Source organism: Crinia signifera, chromosome 7 (assembly GCF_055691185.1).
Source record: "Crinia signifera chromosome 7, ASM5569118v1, whole genome shotgun sequence".
In the NCBI taxonomy this organism is placed as follows: domain Eukaryota; kingdom Metazoa; phylum Chordata; class Amphibia; order Anura; family Myobatrachidae; genus Crinia; species Crinia signifera.
Window position 1 is genome coordinate 103,563,965 of NC_139223.1, and position 24,490 is coordinate 103,588,454.

Below are 24,490 nucleotides of genomic sequence, written 5' to 3' on the forward strand. Positions count from 1 at the left end.
CTAGAATTCATTCTTAGTCCAGACGTCGAGGAGGAAACATCTCTGAAGCTCTGAAAGTTCCGTGAGCTGCCGGCAGCGTAAAGAAGAAGAAAGAAGAAAGAAGATACAGAAATAAGCCCTGGAAAAGAAGACAGAAGACACAAGACCATCCATGGAGGACCTGGTGAGTAGGATTTCCTTCCACAGGTCCACCATGGATTTTCTTCAGACAGGACGCCGACCTCGGAGCCGCCGACACCGGAGCCGCAGACACCGGAGCCAGCGACCTACCGATGGGATCAAGATAGGTAAGTATCAGTGTGTGTGTGATGTGTGTATTAAACTTTTATTTAAAATTTGTCAGTGTGTTTTGTGTAATATTTTTTTAACTGTGGAACTACAAGTGCCAGCGGGCCCTTTAATACCCAGCAGGCTGGAACTTGTGGTTCTCCAAGTCCCAGCTTGCTGGGGAGGCTTGCTGGCACTTGTAGTGCCACAGTAAAAAACAATAGTTTAATCCTTTTTTTTACACTTGAATCAGCCCGATGCCCACCGCCCAGGGGCATCGGGGACAGTACCAGGCTTCAGCCTGGTCAGGTAAGTCCTGGAGGGGGGGGACCCCTTTATTGGGGGGGTCCCCACTCCCCCAGGGCCCCTGGCCAGGCTGACTAGTCGGTAGGGATGAATGCTTTGGCCGGGGGGACTTGCATAAAAATTCTCCCCCTGGCTGTGGCATTACCCTGCTAGCTGGTTTTGCCTGGGGCTGGTTCTTAAAATACGGGGGACCCCTACTCATTTTGTCCCCCGTATTTTGGGAACCAGCCCCAGAGCAGGAGCCTGGGGCTGGTTGTTAAAAATCAGGGAACCCCTATTTGTCGGGTTCCCTGATTTTTAATTACCAGCTCCAGGCTCTGTCAGCCTGGTGCTGGTTTCGGCTGTGGGGGGGACCCCACGCCGTTTTTTTATTTATTTATTTTATTTATTTTTACACCGCAGCCTGCACGGATCTGACTGATCCGTGCAGGCTAAAATGAGAATACGACAGGAAAATGGTGTTCTATTTTTCTGCCGTATTTTCGTGGACAAAAGCAGCAGTATTTTCTATACGGCTGCTTAGTAAATCAGGAACCACCATTCTTTTGAATGGTGATTTCTGTCGTATCCTATCGATGGTGTAGACATTCGTATTTGTAAATACAAATACGAATGTGCCATCTTTAGGAATACGAATTGTTGTATTTTGGGGATAGAAAATCCCGAAAATACAAATTCGTAAAAAAAAGGTGTATTTCTCCCTACGAATACACCTTTTTTTCTACGAATCCATTTTGGTAAATTTCCCCCTATATGTCTGGAAAAGGAAAGGGCTGTCATAAGAAAAATGCAAAGGGTTTAGTATAGGATGGAAAATGGCGAAGAGGTTGTCATATGCAAGAGCCTGGCACAGAAAAGAGGGAAAATAGAAGCTGCAGATAAACTTACCATCCAGTGGCGGCTGCAGGTTTGGGCTGCGGTGCCGACCATGTATCGCCAGGACTGAGAGCATCTGAGACGATATATATGCACACTCCCTCCAGCCAAAGAGTGCAGTGCCATTATATATATATATATATATATATATATATATATATATATATATATATACAGCCTGACGGGTCGTTTCGGCGCATTTGCGCCTTTTTCAAAGGGTAACAACAATACAGCAGCATGGATGCCTTTAATAAAGTAGTGGAATATACTACATTTACCTATGGCAGGGGTACAATGCCGCCATCCCAGCCGGAGTGCAGATAGAAGTACTCTGCTACATTACAGTGGCACCCACTCCGCGGCCAGTAAGAAGGGGTTACCCTTCTCCCAGTTCCTGAGGGTACACTGGATTTGCAGGGACCCGACGGAAACGGAGAAAGAAATTGATCTCATGATAGATACATTTCTTAACAGGGGCTATATACTGCAAAAACTCCTACAAGCTAAACACGCTGGCTATCCACAGAGAAGAAACACTGCTTCCCAAACCCCACAAAGATTTTAAAAACTGCGTGGGGTCCCCCCTCCTGAGCATAACCAGCCCCGGGTTCAAAGAGCCGGTCCTGGTTTCATAAAATCACGGGGCAAAACAAATAGGGTTCCCCTGGATTTTATAAAACCAGCACCAGGCTCAAGGGCCGGTCCTGGTTCCCAAAATACGGGGGACGAAATGACTAGGGGTCCCCCGTATTTCAAGAACCAGCACCGGGCCCAACCAGCCAATAGGGTAATGCCACAGCCAGGGGGAGACTTTTTATACAAATCCCTCCGGCCAAAGCATTCATCCCTCTGACCGGTCAGCAGGGGTCCTGGGGGAGTGGGGACCTCCCCAAAGAAGGGGTCCCCCCTACAGAACTTACCTGCTCATGATGAAGCCCGGGGCTGTCCTCGATGCCCCTGGGCGGTGGGCATCGAGCGGATTTTGTGTAAAAAAATAGATGATAAACTATTATCTTATACTGTGGAACTATGAGTCCCAGCAAGCCTCCCCCTGCATGCTGGGACTTGGAGAACCACAAGTCCCAGCATGCAGGGCATTAAAGGGCCCGCTGGCACTTGTAGTTCCACAGTAAAAGAAATAGTTAAATAAACACACTGACTCATAGTTCCACCGGCTCTTTGAGCCCGGGGCTGGTTATGCTCAGGAGGGGGGACCTCACGCCGTATTTTTTTTTTTTTTTTGCATGTTAATTTTTATTTGAGTTAGATTGCAAATGAGAAGTTACACAAATACAGTCGAAACATTTTCTATACATAAGAAAAAGTATTGTAATCAGGTATAAAACAAAAATGTGACATAGGAGATAACATTACATTTGAATATAATTAGCAGTGAACGTTTTAAGAATAAACTTGTTGTGAGCAGGTTTAACAGAAAATACATCTCAGCAATATATTGTGAAGAAAAGAGAGGGGGGGAAAGAAAGAAAGAAAGAGAAGGAAAGGATGGGAGGGATAGGTCGGGTGTGGGAACCAACAGGATCTGCTAGTGGTGATTGCGCTGTTTTTTTTTTTTTTTTTTTTCCTAGTGTGCTTGGGCACAGGACGGGGGTTGAGGTTTGTTAATAATACTTTTGTATTTGTCTGTTTCACAGAATTCTAGCCAAGTGGGAAGTACTACAAACCAGCCCCTAGGGATATGAACCGGCAATGCCTGTAGCAGATAAAGGATGCGGGGTAAAACATTCATTTTAATTACATTGATCCTCCCTAACCATGATATGCCTTTGGAGGACCATGAGGAAAGTTCTTGTCGGAGTTTGGTTATTGGCGGAGTAAAGTTTAGAGAGCATACTGATGTAAGGTGTTTCGGGAGGAAAACCCCTAGATACTTGATGTATGTGAGGTGCCATCTAAAGGGGAATGTCTGTTGTAGATGGGTGTGCGTATCTGAGGGGATGGTGAGATTGAGAGCGATCGATTTATTATAATTGATTTTAAAGTAGGATAGGTCTCCAAAGACTTTGAACTCCTTCATAAGATTTAGCAGGGAGATCTTTGGGTTGGTAATAATTGCTAATAGGTCGTCCGCAAATAATGCTAACTTGTATTCTGTGTCAGCTATCTGCAAACCTGTAATGTTAGGGTTTGCGCGTATGGATCTTGCTAGGGCCTCCATGCATAAAACAAAAATCAAGGGGGACAGTGGGCAGCCTTGACGTGTTCCATTCGAGATAATAACTGGATCTGAAAGGCTTCCATTGACCTTAACTCTAGCAGTGGGATTACTGTAGAGTGCCAATATCCTATGTAGGGAGATGGGCTTTAAACCTATGTGTTCTAGTAGGCTTCTCATAAATTTCCAATTTACTCGGTCGAACGCCTTCTCGGCGTTGGTAGATAATAGCATTGTATGAGCGGGGGACTGGGTTGACTGATGGATTAAGTTTAACATCTTGGTGGTGTTGTCACGGGCTTCCCGACCCAACACAAACCCCACCTGGTCAGTATGAATTAGATCTGGTAGTAGTAGCTTCAGTCTGTTGGAGATTAATTTGGCATATCATTTTAAGTCTACATTTAGAAGGGAGATGGGTCTATAGCTGGGGCAAAGGGAAGGATCTTTATCTTCTTTAGGGATAACAGTAATATAGGCTTCTAGTGACTGGGCCGAGAAAGGCGTTTTATCGGTTATGGCATTAAAGGCTTGGAGCATAATAGGCGACAAAGACTCACTAAAGGTTTTGTCATATGAGATCGGATGGCCATCCGGCCCTGGGCTTTTCCCTGATGGCGTGAGCCTAATCGCCTCATTCAGCTCCTCTTGAGTGAAAGGCCTGTCTAGGTGGTTTGCCTCATCTTCCGAAATCTTTGGAAGATCCAAGTCCCTAAGGTAAGTCAGTAGTGCGTCATCAGTTGTTTGGTTTGGACTCCTGGAGGAGGGCCATCCATCAGGTTGTAGAGTTTGGAGTAATAGGTCTGGAAAGCCTTTGTAATGTCAGATGTCAAGTGGCATTTCTGTCCGCAGTCATCTACAATGTCCTGAATATGCATGGAGGCCCTTTGCGTCCTCAGGGCTCTTGCCAGCATTTTGCTAGGTTTGTTGCCCCACTGGAAAAAGCGGCTTCTACATTTAGTGTAGTCCAATTTGATTTTGTCTGACATGAGTTTGTTAAGGGTGTGTCTGGTCTCAGTAAGTTCTTGGAATACATCCTGGGCTAAGGAGGATTTATGTTCGGTTTCTAAATTATGAATCTTTTGCAACAACCTTTTTTTTTCATCCTCTTTTTGTTTTTTGATATATGAGCCGAGTTGGATTAATTTCCCTCTAATGACACACTTGTGCGCTTCCCATAATGTAACAGCTGAGGTGTCAGGGGAGTCATTAAGCTTAATATATTCATCGATACATTGTTTTAGTTGGTCGGTACAATATGGGTCTTGAAGAAGAAGTTAATTTAATCGCCATGTGCGGAAAGTGGGTTGGCTTTGAGAAAACTTAACGGTAAGAAGAACGGGGGCATGGTCTGACCACGTAATATGACCGATTTCCACATCAACTAACATATGTAGGTGCTGGTGCTCCATTAAGAGGTAGTCTATCCTTGTGTAAGTATCATGAGGGTGTGAGTAGAAGGTGTAGTCACGATCTGTTGGGTGACGTAACCTCCATGCATCGACTAGTTGGTGTTCGTGTAAGGCTCTGCAAATTTTTCGATGCCATTTGTCTGGGCGATTTGAGTGGGAGGAGGATGAATCTAGTGATGGATGTATTAGCCAGTTTAAGTCTCCCCCAACAATCATAACCCCCGCTTTCAGGGCGTATATCTGGTTGAGCATATTATCGATAAAGGAATGTTGATTAGAGTTTGGAGCATATAAGTTTACAAATGTAAAAATTTGATGGGATATTTTACATTTAATTAACAATCCCCGACCTTCAGCTAAAACATTGGTTTCTACATTAGATGGAGAAAGTTTACGATGAAAAAGTATTGCCACTCCCAGTGTCCTACCCAAGCTATTGTTGCTGTAATATGAGTCTGTATAGTCTCGGTTGCGTAAAGATGGTGCTCTACCGTCTTGGAAATGGGTTTCCTGGATAAAGGCAACGTCAGCTCTGTCCTTTCTAAGCTCTCTTAGGAGTCTGGATCTTTTTTCCGGGACATTGAAGCCCTTAGCGTTGATAGATATAATTTTAAGAGTCGGAGTCATCATAGGGAGGGTCAGGAGGGAGGGTAGTTCTCTCCTGTGGGCCAGAGCTCTAGATTAAGGTTTAAGCACAGCGTGACTAGTAATGTGAGTTGTAGGAGAGGTTCCCGGTGATGAGGTGGTAGGGTGGGGTAAGAGGGGGGGGCAGAGGGGGAAGGAAGGATAAGAGAGGGGGGGAGAAAGACAGGAAAAGAGAAAGTGAGTAACAAGACAATAAAAAACATATCTCGAAAAATACCGCTCCTAAGATGCATGTGGAGGACAATGGGATGTCTCCACAAGCTCAGGAAAACTGTTTGCGGTATTGGGGCACTGGGGGAATAGTGCCAACGACCACACCTATAAAGAAACACTAAGAATCTAAAGTACAAGCATCAGTGTATTAGAAACATATTAATATCTTATCTGTGAGAAAAGAAGAATAACAGGTATTAAACTAATAGGAATATACTATAAGATAATCAATCAGGCTAACAGTCTGACCAATTTTGAAGTTAGAACCATCAGTACAGTTCGTTCACCCAACCAGTGGTGTGAACGACGTATCTGAACTCTGCAGAAAACCGGGTTGAGTAATCATTCATCTCCTCGATTAGCACCTTGATAACGTCAACCTTGGCTATGACAGTAAGGGATTACAATGGGTGCGTTTCAGTACTATAACCAACTAATCATTGTCGATGTCACCTTTAACGATATGGCATATAAATACCAAAGCTCACTAGGTGAGAAGGGTAAGTCATGAACGTATAATCAGACAATCACAATAAGAGTAAGAAAAGAAAAACCTGGTTGTAAAGAAAGTCAAGTCACATCTTGTGATTCGTTTTGAAGTCTTTTCCTCTGCTGACGTCTGGAACCGCGGGTTGGTTGGAAGCCCCTCTCGGTGGGATCAGATCTGGGAGGTGGAGGGACTAAGTAGGTTTCATCCCAGTTGGGTAGATCTGGAGCGGGGATATCTAATACTGTGCAAAAGTTGTCTAAATCGGGGCAGTCCCGGAAAATTGCAGATTTGCCATTAAGGGTTGATTGTAGGCCAAAAGGAAACAGCCATTTGTATTTCCTATCTTTTGAGCGCAAAGCTTCTGTCAAAGGCCTAAGTAGGCGGCGTAGCTGTAGGGTGCGCCATGATAGATCTTGAAATACTTGAATTTTGTTACCGTTAAAAGTCCACTTCATCTAGGCTGCGGAGTTTGCGCAGTATTTCGTCCTTTTGAGAGTAGTAGTGAAGTCTGCATATCATCTGGGCTTTGCCGAAGGATCTCCTCGAGGTTTCAACGCTCTGTGCGCTCTGTCAAATGTAATACTTGAGCTTGGGTCGTTTTCCAGGATTTCATTAAAAATCTTTGTCAGGACATCGATCAGATTCTGGGTTGAGATGTCTTCTGGGATACCTCGGACTCTCAAGTTGTTTCTACGCCCTCTGTTGTCCAAATCGTCCATTTGTTGTTGTAAGGTTATCATCCCTGTGGCTTGGAGCCGTACTTTGTCTCTTAGGGCATGCAGTTCATCTGTCAGCGTATCCTTATTTTCTTCCAATAGAGTTAGTCTGTTTGATAACATTGACATATTTGCCGTAAGGCCCGCTACCTCGTTGCGAACTGTTTCTTGGAGACGGGTCTCCAGTAACTCGAAGTCTGTTTTTGATGGTAGCTCCTGTTTTGTTAGAAATGATTGAGGAGCAGCATTATAGCAGAAAGGTCAGGAACTTCATCAGCAGCCATTTCTGTATTGGCTTCTTGTAAGGAGGGGCACGGTGATGAGGGAGTAGCGGTCGAAGATGGATGTGAAGTATCGTCTAATGGATTCGTATGCGGTCCGGGAGACCTCAGAAAGTGTCGCAAGTCAGGCTGTGGAATGGAGCTTGAGCTTTTAGGGGTATTTACTTTTGAGATGCTTTTTCCGCGTTTACCCATGTGGTATGCGGCACTAGAGGAGCGAGACTGATATACAGAGTTCAGGTAGTGGAGCAGTAGGTCAGGCTTTGTGTGCGTGTTTCACGTCATGTGTGGCCGTCGGTCACATCCCCCAGGGAGAAAGAGGCCTACGCATGCTCAGCAGCGTCCAATCATCTCGTATCTGGGAAGGGACAGCTTTAGTGTTTACATCAAAGGCAGTGCACTTCATGCTTTTAGGTGAAAGATGCCAATTTAGGGTTTGAGCTCTAGGTGGCGCTCTTGTATATGGAGGAGTATTGCTTCTGATGGAGAGCAGTGCAGTATATTTGTAGAGAGTTAGTGGACCTGTGTGTATTGATCGATTTGTTACACACCTTATAGTTTTTTAGGTGTGGAGCGTTAGATGTGTGTATATTAAGAGGTCAAGATACTTTTTTTTTTTTTTCCCTCAGAATAGGGGGGAGTATAGCATCCCTAATGGTGTCTGTGAATGTCTCCAGGTACTGCAATGCCCCCACCGCAGATAGGGGGAGTGTTGCTAGTCCCCCAGAGTCTCACCCTATGTTATGGCTGCCTGCTGTCTAAATTCTCCAGCCAGCACACCACTGTCAGCAGTCACCCCTCCCCAGGTGTCTCCTTAGGCTTACCCCCTTTGGCACTGGAGAGCCCTTCTGACAGGAGGCTCAGGAGCAGCCGCCGCAGCACACAGAACTCCTGTGCCGGATTTCCTAGATGGCCGCCGCTGGAGTGTGCGCAGCAGGGATCGGAGCTCCGAGCTCTTCTCCACTTGTGGTGAGTGGCAGCAGGGAGGCCACCAGTAGCGTCAGGGGGCCCAGGGGGAGGTCAACAGCCAGGCAAGGACGGTTCCAGCTCTGTTCGCGGTCCCGATCGCCCGCGATTCCCGCCACGGAGCTCAGGAGCGGGCGGGGCTATCTAATCGAGGTCTCAGCTTCTCAGACCTTGAAGGCCACAACCTGCAGGGACCCGTTTCCAGGTCCCCCGGCTCCACGGCACTCACCAGACCACGTCCTGGATGTCCAGTGGGAAGGAGGCAAGGGGATTCAGGCAATAATAGTTGTGCCTTTTGAAAAGGTCGGGCAGGAGCTAAGAAGAGTCACTGCTTTCCTCTCTGCAGGTCAAGCCACGCCCCCCCACACCGTATTTTTTACGTTTTTTTTTTTTACCAAAAATCATGACTGAAAATGCGCACATTTCCATGACTTAAAATTGCCACAAATTGCACCATATCGCAATTCCCCCCCCCGCTAATTAGCATTTCATTAAATATGCGCATTGCAAGGGAAAAATGCGCAAAAAAAAATAAATGATGTGCGGCGATATGGTGCGATTTTAAAAAATTGCGAAAACTCGCATTCTATTAAATGTCACCCTATATCTTTTACTACAACTTGATACCATCGAATTTACCTCTTTTTAATTGTGCACATCTGCATGGTACAATTTTCCATACAGATATTTACATGCACATAATGCTCGCGCTCAGAGGTTTAACATAGGATATTGAGCTTCATTCTACAGTAACTTCCCCATCATGTCCTATCCTTTACTGTTCCCTTGTTCATTCTTGTTTTGTGGTGTCTTTTCTTGAGTATTTTCTTGTGTATTAATGTGTCTCTTTCTTTAATATAAAGATCTTTACAACAGGCTGGCTGACATATCCCTATTGGATATATTCGTAGGGGATTACATTACAGACACATATGCCCACACATTATATTGGTAGCAGGCATAGTTATCTGCCCCAGTCTGTTCACGCCGGCTTGTCAAGTCTAGCACACATGCAGCAGGGTATACATTACCATATTAGCGAGGCAGCTACCCCGTGGCCATGGCAACCTGTGGTTACCCATGGCTGTAGCTAGAAATCACTATATTTACGCATTATCTACATGTAACTCATATACATATTATTGTTTATATGTTATTTATTTTGCATGTATTCATTATTTCGGATTCGCCAGCCGCTAAACCTGTATGTGGCTTTATCCCCATGGTGATGGTTGCACACGTCTCCTTAGACACCATGCATAGTGTGGTGACGTCCTATTTCAGCAACACAACTGGACGGCCTGCCGAGCTCACACTGGGTGATTCTTCTATAAAGGTATGTTTTATTGTTATCACACTTTGTACACTTGAAAAAAGTTCATAAAGAACTGAAACAATGTGGAAGTTACAAGGTCTCTAACATCGTTATTTAGAGCCAGGAGTGCCACACCATTGCAACTATAAGTATCCACTACTGTGAGGGCACCCTGCACATTGATTTTATTTTTGGGAGTGCCAGACCATCGGTAGTATACATTGGAACCATTGTTGGGCAAGCGTTGGAACCTGTCTGGGCACCCATACTCCTATCTAAGAACAATACTCAAGTTTTGGCGCAATTGTTTCCTAGGATTTACAGTTGTGTGCTTCCAGGGGAGTAGCACTATCTTTAAGTGCACTGGACTGGATTCACTTTTTATCACAGGGTGTGGAAATAAAAGCATTTGTGCAGTACAGCACAGCGGACTACCTTGCTACAATTTGAGGAACCAGTACTTGCTAATAAGGCAGAAGGAGGATCAGAAATCTGGGGTCACATGCAATTTCCGATAGGGGATACGTTCACTTATTCAGAATCTGAAGCGGAAGCTATAGTCTTCAATCAAGGTATTGAGGATGAAGCAGAAGCAGCAACATGTGAAAATATATACAGAGAATTTACTCCGCTTAAAAAAAAAAAGGAGGTTGATTTTCACCTCCATTGTTTGTCCCTATCAGATTACTATAAAAGTAAGAAAATTCCCAGAGGTTTCCGGGTCCGCAATTATCCGACGATCGGTCGATACGACCCAGCTTTCTGTAAGCGCTGGGTCGCCATCTTAAATAAGTGCTCACTTGACTTGTTGGTTCTTGTTATAGAACAATCAGCTAAAGAACTAGAAAAGACAAAAGTGAAAATCACAGCACTGGAAGAAACGCATACAGCTGCGCTCGTGCTCGATCATGAAATGGATTGGCTTGGCAAATCAAAAATACAGATCACGCAATATAAGAAAGAGCTTATTAAGTTAAAAAAAGATAAACGGGTCAAAGTTGATCTAGACTATGAAAGGCATACAGTATACAGATGGCTTTTGGATGTCCAATCCACCGAACGCAAAAAAAATGTTCTTCAAGCGCAATAGGCAATGGAAAAATCGGTTTGATACCGATACCTCAGAAGACTCGGCTAACTCATCAGGGGACAGATTGAATAAAGCAAAGGGCCCTTTAGGAGTAGACATTAAAAGCAGCCATCGCCGGCAAAAACGCGCATACACCAGAAGGGGACAACAAACCCGCAGGCAGGGGAAGGGCAGGAAGGCCCCCAAACAGCCGAAAGCGCAATATTCAACTTATCATCATATGAATTGTCATCCAGCAAACATAAACTGCTGAGTAAAGGGTTATCCTTTATTCCACCTGTACCATTTGATAAATTGCAGTGGAATATCGAAAGACAAACCTTTCAAAGAAAATTAAAATAATTCTTTCAAGCTAAACCCACGGCGCAAACCAACATTGAATCCACGATCACTAAACAACTTATACCGTTCAAACCTAAATCCAACTTTAAGCCGATATCCATGAATGCAAATATTAAGGCATACATGTGTATGGTGGATGATGAAGTTGCAACCATTCCGCCACATACCATGCATCCAAATCTGACAGATCTTGAAAGGGAGGCTATGAAAACACTAGCCAACAACAAACAGCTTGTTATACGGCCGGCTGAGTGCTGCAGGACCTCCAGGATTATAAAGCAGAGGCGCTGAGACAATTGCAGGATATAACGGTATACCGCAAATTGCCGACAGACCCCACCATGCAGTGTAAAAAAAATCTGTCGCGCATTCTGCCACAAGCTCTGCATACTGGACTTATTACACAGGACATTTTGAAAATCCTAATGCCGCCATATCCGATCATTCCTTTATTCTACACCACCCCCAAAATACATAAAAGCATGATGACTCTGCCAGGCCGACCAATTATAGCAGCCAGAGGATCACTGCTTCAGCCAACAGCTGCATTTGTGGATTATTTATTGCAACCATTAATTCAAAACGAGCCCAGCTATCTAAAAGACACCAGCACCTTTTTGACAAAATTTTATGACATCATTGAAGTGCCCACAGAAGGCTAGTTGGTGGGTATCGACGTGGTTAGTCTATATACGTCGATCCCAGACAGCTTTGGGCTGAATATTGCGCGTAGATTTTTGCAACAAAAAAGTTCATTTTCGGATGAACATAGAGAAATTATACTCAGCATGCTAGAGTTGATTCTCACCAACAATTTCTTTATATTCAATGAGCAATACTAAATGCAACTACAAGGATGCGCTATGGGGTCTTCAGCAGCCCCTAGCTACGCCAACATTGTTATGTATGGCATAGAGGATACAGTATTCTACAATCACGAAGAATGTATGAACGATGTCCTATTGCTTAGCCGCTTCATAGATTACTTGTTCATCCTATGGAAGGGACCGGACACCAAGTTAGCCAAGATCCTAGATGACCACAATCAAAGCGATAATCCCATCAAATTTACACATACATTCAGTCAATCCAAGGTGAACTTCCTGGACGTCAAAGTGATTAACAGGAATAATCATATCATCCCCACATTGTACTCAAAACCTACAGATCATAATCTAATACTACAGGCATCCAGCTGTCATTTCAGGAGTCTTATAAGAGGGTTACCATACTCTCAAATGGTACGTGTCATGCGGATAAATAGTGAGCCGAATATCGTTCATCAACAAATTGATGAGCTAATTGATAAATTCACCAGCAGAGGGTACTCCAGAAAACAACTAGAAGCGTCCAAACAGCGAGCTAGAGGATAGAAAAATACCATGAGTGACCAGATATAACGTCAACTCTTCAGTTATTAATAACTTAACTAAAAAATACTGGTCCATCATTAATACAGACCCAGCTTTGGGCCTTAAGAACGTTCAAGTCATGCCAAGTTATACTAGAGGCCAAACTTAAAGGACATATTAATGAAAACAGATATGAGCAAATATCAAGCAGCAGCACCCAAAGCAACTTTTCTACAGCCACTCAAAATGGGAAATAGCAAATGTGGATGTACAACTTGCCAATTCTTGTTACCAGGAGACCGTTTCTATCATCCACACTCTGGGCGCAAATACATGATCAGGCATAGATTCAATTGTGGGGGGGGGGGGGATCTTAGAATGCACACCCAAGATACATGAGGTGCTATCACGCTGGGACTTGTAGTTCTGCAAAGAAAAATACATGGTGCAGATGCACACTTCATATTATTAATCAATAATAGAGGCTCTTGGTATATTAATTGGCCAAGAAATATTTGCCCACCAACCAGCTTCACGATGGCCTCATTTCTGGTGGGTCCCTAATACTAAGTTTGAATCTGGGGCGCGGAACCCCGAAAAGGTTGGCATAGGCCAGTCACCCCAGGGCAGCACACAAGTGAAAAACTAAGCTAAAGGTGTATTAATAAGAAAGTAGCAGAAGCTAAAGGTAAAAAGTGAAGTGCTAGAAAGTATAATACAGGTTGAGTATCCCGTATCCAAAATGCTCGGGACCAGGAGAATTTTGGATAACGGATTATTCCGTATTTCGGAATATTTTAATATTTCAATTATGTATTTTGAAGTATCTTGCATGTATGCTGTATAAACACATAAAATACACACAAATATATTTTATTACCACATAAAATACACACAAATATATTTTATTTGTTAAAAAAACAAGGTTTCAAAACCTGAAACAAAATTTGTGTACTATCTCAGATATTGAATTTGAATGCCAAGCAATCATTTTCTTGCACATATATAGTGCCAGTTACATATCATGTCACCAGTAGTGCTGTTACAAATGTCCCCAGTGAGTTTTTAGCAAAAAAAAAATTTTTTATTCACTTTCTGGAATGTATGGTTTTCGGAATAATTCGGATAACGGATACTCGGATACGGGATACTCAACCTGTATATTAGTGGGAAATAAATAGTGCTAAATAAATGTTAGGGTGTGCCACCCCGAAAGCAACTCAGCCACACCAACCCAAGGGATTTTCTTTATAGATTCAATTGTGACAGCACGCATGTTGTCTATCAAATTATCTGCCCATGTGGAGTTGTCTACATTGGCAAAACGGACTGCAAATTTAAAACAAGAATGACAGCACATCGATCAGCGATTCGGAAAGCTCTAGCCACGGGCAACTCGGAGCAACCCGTTGCCCGATATTTTGTAGAAGCAAAACACACATTGAACTCACTACGGTACCGCATCATTGACACCATCCCACCTCTACATCTAGGAGGAGATAGATCGGCCAAATTATTAAAGCTGGAAACCAAGTGGATCATGACCCTGGATGTTATCTTGCCAAGAGGACTGAATGAGAATATATATTTTACTACAACTTGATAACATCTAATTTACCTCTCTTTAATTGTGCACATCTGCATGGTACAATTTTACATACAGATATTTACATGCACATAGTGCTCGCGCTCAGAGGTTTAACATATGACATTAAGCTTCATTCTTCAGTAGCTTTCCCATCATGTCCTGTCCTTTACTGTTCCCTTGTTCAGTTTTGTGGTGTCTTTTCTTGTGTATTTACGTGTCTCTTTCTTTAATATAGAGATCTTTACAACAGGCTGGGTGCCATATATCCCTATTAGAAACATAGAATTTGACGGCAGATAAGAAGCATTTGGCCCATCTAATCTTCCCTCTTTTTTTAACCCTTCAGTTAATCTCAACCCTTTTTAATCCTTTTTTCTTTGTAAGGATATTCATATGCCTATTTAAATTGTTCTACTGTCTAAGCCTCTACCACCTCTGATGGGAGGCTATTCCACTTATCCACTAACCTTTCTGTGAAGTAATTTTTTCTAACATTTCACCTGAACTTCTGAAGATATGGTCTCCAGAACTGCACACAGTATTCCAAAATGAGGCCGTACCAATGACCTATAAAGTGGCATTATTACGTCTTTTTTTTCTGCTACTGATTCCTCTCCCTATGCAACCAAGCATCTGACTAGCCTTCCTCTTTGCTTTGCTACATTGCTTTCCTGCCTAGATCTCTTTCAACCTCAGTAGTTTCCATTATAGTACCCTTGATTCTATATTGAGCCTTTGGGGTTTTTGAGTCCCAAGTGCATAATTTTGTATTTTTTAGCATTAAACTGTAGTTGCCATGCTCTTGACCAATTCTCAAGTTTACTTAGATCATCAGTCATTTGATTTACCCCTCCTGGTGTGTCTACTCTGTTGCATATCTTTGTGTCATCTGCAAAAAGGCATACTTTCCCTTTATAATCCAATCCCACACTTTCAAGTTTATTTAGCAGCCTGCAATGTGGGACAGTGTCAAATGCAGGGGCGGGCTGGGCCGGGGGGCAGGGTGCCATGTGCCCCCCGGGCCGCTTACCCAGCCACCTGCTGCGGGCCGCGCGGCGCACTTCCTCCAGTTCTCCTGCGCTGGCCGCGTCTTCCAGAACACGGCCGCGGCCACAGGAAAATGGCCGCCGGCCGCCTGCACTGAGGACATATCCTTTGTGCAGGAGGCCGGCGGCCATTTTCCTGTAGCCGCGGCCGTGTTCTGGATTCTGGAAGCAGCGGCCAGCGCAGGAGAGCTGGAGGAGGTGCGCGGCCTGCACCGGACTGGGGCTGCAGGGTGTGGGCAGGAGGGGCATGAACTGCGCTCTCCCCCGCCCCCCCTCCCCCAGCAGCAGCATCAGCAGCAGATATAGTTGAAACAGCAACAATGGTGAGTTGCAAATTCTGGCACTGGGGTATATGTGTTTCTGGCACTGTGGGGGCATGTGTATATTTGGCACTGTGGGGGAATATCTGGCATTGTGGGGGCATATGTGTATCTGGCACTGTGGGGGCATATATGGCACTGTGGGGGCATATGTGTCTCTGGCACTGTGGGAGAATATCTGGCACTGTGGGGGCATATCTGGCACTGTGGGGGCATATGTGTCTCTGGCACTGTGGGGGCATATGTGTCTCTGGCACTGTGGGGCATATCTGGTACTGTGGGGGCATATGTGTCTCTGGCACTGTGGGGGCATATGTGTCTCTGGCACTGTGGGGGCATATGTGTCTCTGGCACTGTGGGGGCATATGTGTCTCTGGCACTGTGGGGGCATATGTGTCTCTGGCACTGTGGGGCATATCTGGTACTGTGGGGGCATATGTGTATTTGGCACTGTGGCAGAATATCTGGCACTGTGGGGGCATGTGTATATTTGGCACTGTGGGGGAATATCTGGCATTGTGGGGGCATATGTGTATCTGGCACTGTGGGGGCATATGTGTCTCTGGCACTGTGGGAGAATATCTGGCACTGTGGGGGCATATCTGGCACTGTGGGGGCATATGTGTCTCTGGCACTGTGGGGGCATATGTGTCTCTGGCACTGTTGGGGCATATCTGGTACTGTGGGGGCATATGTGTCTCTGGCACTGTGGGGGAATATCTGGCACTGTGGGGGCATATGTGTCTCTGGCACTGTGGGGGCATATGTGTCTCTGCCACTGTGGGGGCATATGTGTCTCTGGCACTGTGGGGGCATATCTGGCACTGTGGGGGCATATGTGTCTCTGGCACTGTGGGGGCATATGTGTATTTGGCACTGTGGCAGAATATCTGGCACTGTGGGGGCAAATCTGGCACTGTGGACATCACATTGTGCAGTGCAATGGGCATCATGTTATGGGGCGTAATGGGCATTACAGTGTGGGGATCATTGGGTAATTGCCATCACATTATAGAGTGTAATGGGCATCAAGGTGTGCGGCATAATGTGTAATTAGCATCACAATGTGCAATCTGCAGGTACACAATACAATCATGGAATAGGCCACGCCCCCTTATGTTAGGCCACAAGTCTAATTTTTCTGCGCGCCTCCGGCGCGCGCAAGCGTTCCGTCTTCCAGAAAGTTGGGGGGGGGGGGGCTATGGGCCAGTGCTCTGGACTTGCCCCCTAGGCTAAAAGTTGCCAGCCAGCCCCTGGTCAAATGCCTTACTAAAGTCTAGATATGCCACATCTACAGCCCCCCCTTCATCTAGTATTTTGGTCACGGAGTCAAAAAAGTCAATGAGACTTGTTTTGCATGATCTCTCTGCAGTAAAACCATGCTGTTTTGGATCCTGTAAATTGTTTAATTTAAGATATTCCACTATTCTTTCTTTTAATAGTGTTTCCATCAATTTCCCTATTACTGATGTAAGGCTCACTGGTCTGTAGTTACTTGCTTCTTCTTTGCTTCTGCTTTTGTGCAGTGGAACTACATTTGCTCTTCTCCAGTCCTCTGGAACTGCACCTATATCTAGTGACTGGTTGAATAAATCTGTTAATGGCGCTACCAACACATCTTTTAGTTCTTTTAGTATCCTTGGATGCACTCCATCTGGCCCCATTTATTTATCCACTTTCAGTCTTGAAAGTTCTTTTAGGACTTTCTCCCTAGTAAATGTAGTTCCATCTACCTTATTTTTATGACTGTCCTTGCAACTTAACTGTGGTTCTCCTTCTAGTGAATACGGTGCAAAAGTAATTATTTAGATGATCTGCAATTGCCTTGTCTCCCTCCACCAAATTCTCAGTGTCTGTCCGCAGTCTTATTATTCCTCCATTTGATTTTCTTCTTTCACTTATATACTTAAAAAAAGTTTTGTTTCCTTTATCTACTGACTGAGCCATTTTCTCCTCAGCTTATGCCTTGGCACGCCTGATCACTTTCTTAGCCTTCTTGAGTCTGGAAAGATACACTTCTTTGTCATTATTATTTTGAGTCTGCTTGTATGTCCTAAAGGCCATCTTTTTTGCTTTTACACCATTTGATACCTGTAAAAGCACACTGGCTTCCTTTTCCTGGTACTTTTCTTAACCCTTTTGATACAAAGGTCTGTTGCCTTTAGTATTGCACATTTTTATATTTTTTTCCACCTTTCCTGCACTCCTTTCAAGTTCCTCCAATCCGCTAATGAATCGCTTAAACATATCCCCATTTTTGCAAAGTCAGCCTTCCTAAAATCCAACACCTTAGTTTTTGTGTGACTGAAGTTGGACACTGCCTTGATACTAAACCATACTGCTTGATGATTACTGGATCCTAGGTTCTCACCCACATATATGTCCGATATCCTGTCACCATTTGTGAGTATTAAATCTAATATTGAAACTTTGCGAGTAGGCTCCCTCACCAATTGTTTGAGAGATGCTCCCTGTAGGGAATTTAGAAATTTGCCACTTGTAGTTGATCTTGCAAGAGACTCCTCCCAATTCACATCAGGTAGATTAAAGTCTCCCATGATTATGACTTCTCCCTTTAAAGCCATTTTAGTGACATCAAGCAATAGGCTCCTGTCCAAATCCTGCCCCATGCCTGGTGGCCTATAGATTACCCCAGTACGAATAATGTCCTTCTCCCCCATTTCTATGGTCACCCAAAGGGCCTCAGTTTTTTTCTTCAATGTTTTGTATTAAAGTAGCATTTATGCTTTTCTTTACATACATTGCTAGCGTTTGCACACATAGTTTTAAAAATGTTGCCTGTGCATCTGTTATTCCTAGCCATGTTTAGACAGTACAAAATTCAAGTCTAAAGTTGAAATTACCGGTTTGATGATGTTGTACAATGTCTGTTTTTTCTTTTTTACTGTTCAAAAAACACTTCATCAGTTACAACACAGCTGCAGGTCACTAATTCTAAGGATATAGTGCGTCTGTTCAGGCCAGGCTACACCTGAACACTAATGGCCAAATGGTCAAAGGAGATAATTTGTACTGTGTTTGAGTAGACATCAGGCAGAATGCAACACTAAACTATGTTGAACAACTTCCCCAAACAAGTAATAACAATTGCAATCAATTCATTACATCAGAACTTTTCAAATCATACAAGAGTTTGCATAACACAGAAATGAAGAGAGCATATTGGAGATGAATTACATACTCTTGAGGTATCAATGCAGTCCATGTGTGTTTTTGTTGATTTGTAGTAGTTTGCCTTCAGTTAACCTTCGGTGTAACGCAGGTATAACGCTTGTAGTTATGACTCCGTTTTCCCACTTTAAAATGGCCCACTTCAATACAGGGCCACAGCCGTATGCAATGAGAACTAAAATACTCTAACAATGCATGGTTCCCAATTTCCAATAATTGGAATCTACACCCTCAGTCCCCACCCCATGCTATACAGAGCAATAAAAGTGGCTTACACAAACAGTTCTGGCATTCCAGGATACTATATCTCATTTAGAATAAAAAATATATGCCTCACTACCCCCAGCAAGGTACTGTTGTGATTTACAAAGATCAGATATTTGGTTTATTTTACCTATAAGACAATCCCACACACATGCAATGTTCTGCAGTGAAGACACTTGGTTGCAAATTTACCCAGTAGAGTTCAAAAGCATGTGGATGTTACAGCAGAGAGAGATACAGTCTGCATGTAGGCCTGTTAAGTTGAATTTACCTATAAGACAATCCCACACACAAGGGATGCAATGTTCGTAGGGCGTTACATTACAGACACATATGCCCACACATTATATTGGTAGCAGGCATAGTTATCTGCCCCAGTCTGTTCACGCCGGCTTGTCAAGTCTAGCACACTTGCAGCAGGGTATACATTACCATATTAGCAAAGTAGCTAACCCGTGGCCATGGCAACCTGTGGTTACCCATGGCTGTAGCTAGAAATCACTATATTTACGCATTATCTACATTTAGCTCATATACATTTATTGTTTATATGTTATTTAGATGTTGCATGTTCATGATTGCATGTATTCATTATTTCAGATTCGCCAGCCGCTAAACCTGTATGTGGCTTTATCCCCATGGTGATGGTTGCACACGTCTCCTTAGACACCACGCATAGCGTGGTGACGTCCTATTTCAGCGACACAACCGGACGGGTGAGTGGTCCCACCCCGGCCTGCCGCGCTCACACTGGGTGATTCTTCTATAAAAGGAATGTTTTATTGTTATCACACTTTGTACACTTGAAAAAAGTTCATAAAGAACTATAAATATGGCACCGCTACACGTTTACAGAAAAAAGGTGGTAGACTGCGCTCATTGATGACAGACTGAGGAATTAAAATTGTAATTTTTAATTATACAAAATAGCATGCTGTAGTAAACATATAAAAATACAAGGTACAAAGTACACAATATAAAAGAAGGGGAAGGGGGAGGGCAGGAATAATTGAAAATAGCTGCGTCCACTGTTAGAGTGATATCACCTTAGTTAGAGTCCACAGTCCAGTGGGTAACCGTTGAAATGAGGAGCGAATAGATGTATCAAAAAAGCTGGCCGCGGCGGTTTTTTGATACATCTATTCGCTCCTCATTTCAACGGTTACCCACTGGACTAAGGTGATATCACTCTAACAGTGGACGCAGCTATTTTCAATTATTCCTGCCCTCCCCCTTCCCCTTCTTTTATATTGTGTACTTTGTACCTTGTATTTTTATATGTTTACTACAGCATGCTATTTTGTATAATTAAAAATTACAATTTTAATTCCTCAGTCTGTCATCAATGAGCGCAGTCTACCACCTTTTTTCTGTATATTTTCCATAGGGATTGACACCCCCTTTTTTTGACAGCCGCTAGCAGAAGCCACTCATACAGGCGCCCCTACAGTTACCTCGGTAACTGACACCCCATTTTTTCTGACCGCTACACGTTTGCCTGACGACGGGGGTCCGGCCCCCGAAACGTTGACGACTATCATGGAATAATTGGTCTTACTTTCCACTGCTGATTGAAGTCCCTGAGTGCCCTTTCTTGTTTGTTGGAGATATATATACACATATATAAACTAAACATCGGCACTCACCTTTCCTAGTTTTGGGGTGCCCTATGGCTTGTGACCACATTGTTTAAACAGACATTGTAGGGGCTCTACACACACTAAATTAACTGATAATAAATAGTGGAGATTTGGTTCATGAATTAATCAATGCATTTAAGCCTGCAGCCCCCTTCACGGGACCCCACTTTTCTGCAGGTCCTAACACTATTGCTCAAAATGGCTACAATACACATAGCTATCACATCAATGTTTGATTCCAGGCATGCTATCTGGTCTAAAGCTCACAGCAGACTATGCTTTTATAGGTGAGCAGTTACCAACACACCTGTCACTAATCATCTAAGGAACTGGTTAACATAAGCTATGCACTATAGGTTAAAGCAGGGTCACATTTTCTCATGCACCCTGTTTTAACCTATAGTGCATAGCTTATGTTAACCAGTTCCCTAGATGATTAGTGTGTTGGTAACTGTGCGCCCCCCTGTTGCAGATGTATGTGTGTGTATGTATATATATATATATATAGAGAGAGAGAGAGAGAGAGAGAGAGAGAGAGAGAGAGAGAGAGAGAGAGAGAGAGAGAGTAAGCAGGGGCGCCTATCTTTAAAAAGCATTATCTGTAAAAAGTGCGTACCACACAATTCATCAGGTTGTGTTCGTTATTGTTAATACAACATCTCATTCACCCACACTATCAGCAAATCTCAAATAGAGTTCCTAGATTTGGTTATTTCCACAGAAAAATTCAAAGAGACTAGAGAGATTGAAACTTATACCCATTTAAAAAAAGTTGACAGTAACAGCTACCTCAAATATAATAGCTGTCATCTGGATCGTTGGAAAATGAATATCCCATTCTCCCAATATACCCGCCTGAGGAGGAATTGTAGCAATCTGTCCAAATTTGATGAACAAGCTGGGGTGTTCTCTAAAAGGTTTGCAGAAAAGGGCTATCCGAGGATATTGTCAGTAATGCACAGATGAAAGCTAAGGCAAAGAGATAGAACATCACTATTGCAATACAAGGATAGGGAAGTTCAGATGGGTAATGAATTTTGCTCGTTCATTACCAAGTATAATGACGGGGAAAGAGATATTAAAAAATTACTAAATAGACACTGGTACGTGTTAAAACTAGACCCTATCCTTAAGGATCATTTGTCAGAGAAACCTGATATAAACTTTAAAAAGGCTAATAACATCAAAACAATGGTATCGAAAAGCTGTTGGATATGTATATTTCCCCCCCTTTATACCCTTTGTAAAATGTATGTAATGGAAGTCTATATTGTAAAATTCAATAAACATATATTTGAAAAAACAAACAAACCCAAGAATAAAATGTTCGGGGGAATGGTGGGTTCCTTCCCCTGTAGTCATTGTAAAGAGTGCCCGAGAATGCAGAAGGGAGTGAAAATGTTTTCAGATAGCAAAAGAAGAAAATAATTTAAGATAAAGAATCTGATTAATTGCAATTCAACTTACATTGTATATATGCTGGAGTGTCCTTGTGGCCTCCAGTATATAGGCAAAACAAAAAGAGCCCTGAAAATACGCATTCTCGAGCACTTGTAAAATATTAAGAACAAGGTCACCAACCACAGTGTCCCACGACACTTGGCACAACATCATGGAAGTGATCTAAATCTGCTTATGTTCAGTGGTATAGAACATGTTCCAATTGACAAAAGAGGTGGGGATAGAGACAAATGTTTGACAAAATGTGAAACATTTTGGATCATCACCTTAGACACCATCATCCCTAACGGACTTAATGAAAATTATGAGATCAGCCCCTTTATAGAAGATATCTGAGAAGGAATATACTAAAACATACCGATGAAATAGAACTGAGTACATATGCCGTTATTATCATAGCTTACTATAGTGAAAGAAATGTGACTGTGCCCGATATAAAATATTGCTTCCATAAGTAGCTGTCTCTTTCTATGTCACTTATATGTGTGTATATGAGTAAAAACCTTGGAGAAATCTGATAAGAATGTATTGAAATGTGTCAGATATTCAGTGAAAACATCATATTGTAATATAAAAGAATGGGCATGTCTCCATTTGAGTAACATGCATAATATTGTCAGCTTTTGCCGTCTTTCCATCTACCCTGTCTATATCTTTCTACATCGAGCTGTAAGCTTGCTAGTTCTAATGCAGGAGAAGACTCTCTGTCAAAAGATTGTCTATGAAATATACCTTGTGTGAAATTGCTGTAAAGTTCCTCCGTCCATGCTAAACGGTGCGCAGGTGAAGGAGTAGTTGCTTAATTGAGACTACCATATAGTGTGGGAGAGTCAGTTCCCCATAGCCTAACGTAACAGATATGTAACCCTCTGATTAGATATAATAAGAACTTGAATTACTAACATAAAAATTAACATAAAAATGACATGCAAACACTCTATGGATGGACCGCTTGGTTATAGACGGAGATACTAATGCTCTGTGACATGTATTAACAATATGCAAATTCAGAATAATCTGCCGATAAAAGGGCTGGCGAGCGTCTGTGGGACCAACCCCACTGACGAAGTCGAGTGACGAAACTCGTTTGGGGCGGGGTTTCACAGACGCAATCTGAACCCTCTGTGGCAGGGAGAGTTGCCGCGAGCTGAAGCCATGTGTGTGCCGGACGCCGGGGACAGCAGCTTACGAGAAGTCCAGGAGGGACGCCTGAGTCTATTGCCTGTAGTGAGGCCGGTGATCGTGACGGTGTCTTTTGCCAGTGTGGAAACTTGTTAAATCATGTGGTTATCAGCCCACAGCTGATGAATTGTGTGGTACGCACATTTTACAGATAATGCTTTTTAAAGAAAGTTATTTTTAAAAATAAAAAAGATAATACACTATTAGGCGCCCCTGCTTACTTTCTTGTAGTGTTTTTTTTTTTTTTTAAATATATGTTTATTGGTTTTTTAAACAATTGTTATAAAATTATAGCATCCAATGGCAATGTAATCAACAAGCCAGAAAGTACAGATCATATGTCATAAGGACAAGATAATAAAATATTATATCCTGACAGATCGACTAAGTCTGAATAATTTGAATTGTACACATATCACGCCTCTGGAGCACATAACACATAAAAAAGCTGAAAAGATAAAAGACAGAAAGAAAGGGGGGGATAGTAGTTAGGGAAGGAAGATAGGGGGGGGGGAGTGCGGCTGGGGTCCACAAAAGTTTTTTAGACTGCCAATTAGTTATTGGCTAAAAAGACCTGTGAAGACTTAAACTCCATCCACGGGAACCATATTGCTGTAAACTCCTGAGTACGTTCAGGGGGCACTCTCATGTCCTCCATGGACATATACAAATCTATACGAGTAAACCATTCTTTAATCGTGGGAGGGGATGTGGAACGCCAGCGTACTGGTATGACCGCTTTTGCGCCACCATTTAAAAATTTCAGTAGGGATTTTTTATAGGAACTCACCGATCCGGGGTACAAATTAAGTAACCAGAACGCGGGAGTCGTAGGGATTTCTTTACCCACAATAGACTTAGTAAGTGACATAACTTGATCCCAAAAAGGGCGAAGCAGTCTACATTCCCACCAGATATGAAGAGGAGAACCAATCTCCTCGTTACATCGCCAGCACATGTTAGATGTGCCAGGGAACATTTTCGCTATTGTGAGGGGGCATCTATACCAACGAGAGAGAACTTTAAACTGAGTTTCAATTACAGAGTAGCTGAAGGAGCTAACAAATGTGGCCTGGAACATTTTTGTCCAAGTCTCTACATCTAAATCAATAGAAAGGTCCCTGCTCCTGGGCATAAGCAGGCAGTGTATTGTACTTGTGTTCTATCGGGAGTCCATAGCCCCTTGACAAGAAATGCGTCGGGCGTAATGGTGCGAGACACATATTCTCAAAGGGCGTCAAAGTTCTGCTGGCAGCCACACGCACCTCCCTCCCCTGCGCATAATGTTTGAGTTGGAGGTATCTCCAGAGCTCCGATGAAGGTAACCCCCACTTGTCCTGTAGGGCAGAG

The 24,490-nt window shown here is 43.2% G+C and overlaps 1 long non-coding RNA gene across 1 annotated transcript in view; it reads left to right on the forward strand.

Moving 5' to 3' along the window:
* The window catches only part of LOC146020436 (uncharacterized), a 32,747-nt gene extending 13,045 nt beyond the window's left edge, over positions 1-19,702 (forward strand). The window contains exons 2-3 of the long non-coding RNA XR_014450789.1: positions 3,105-3,186; positions 19,458-19,702. This is a non-coding gene — a long non-coding RNA (uncharacterized LOC146020436). The remainder of the gene's footprint in view (positions 1-3,104; positions 3,187-19,457) is intronic.
* Positions 19,703-24,490: the final 4,788 nt, after the last annotated feature.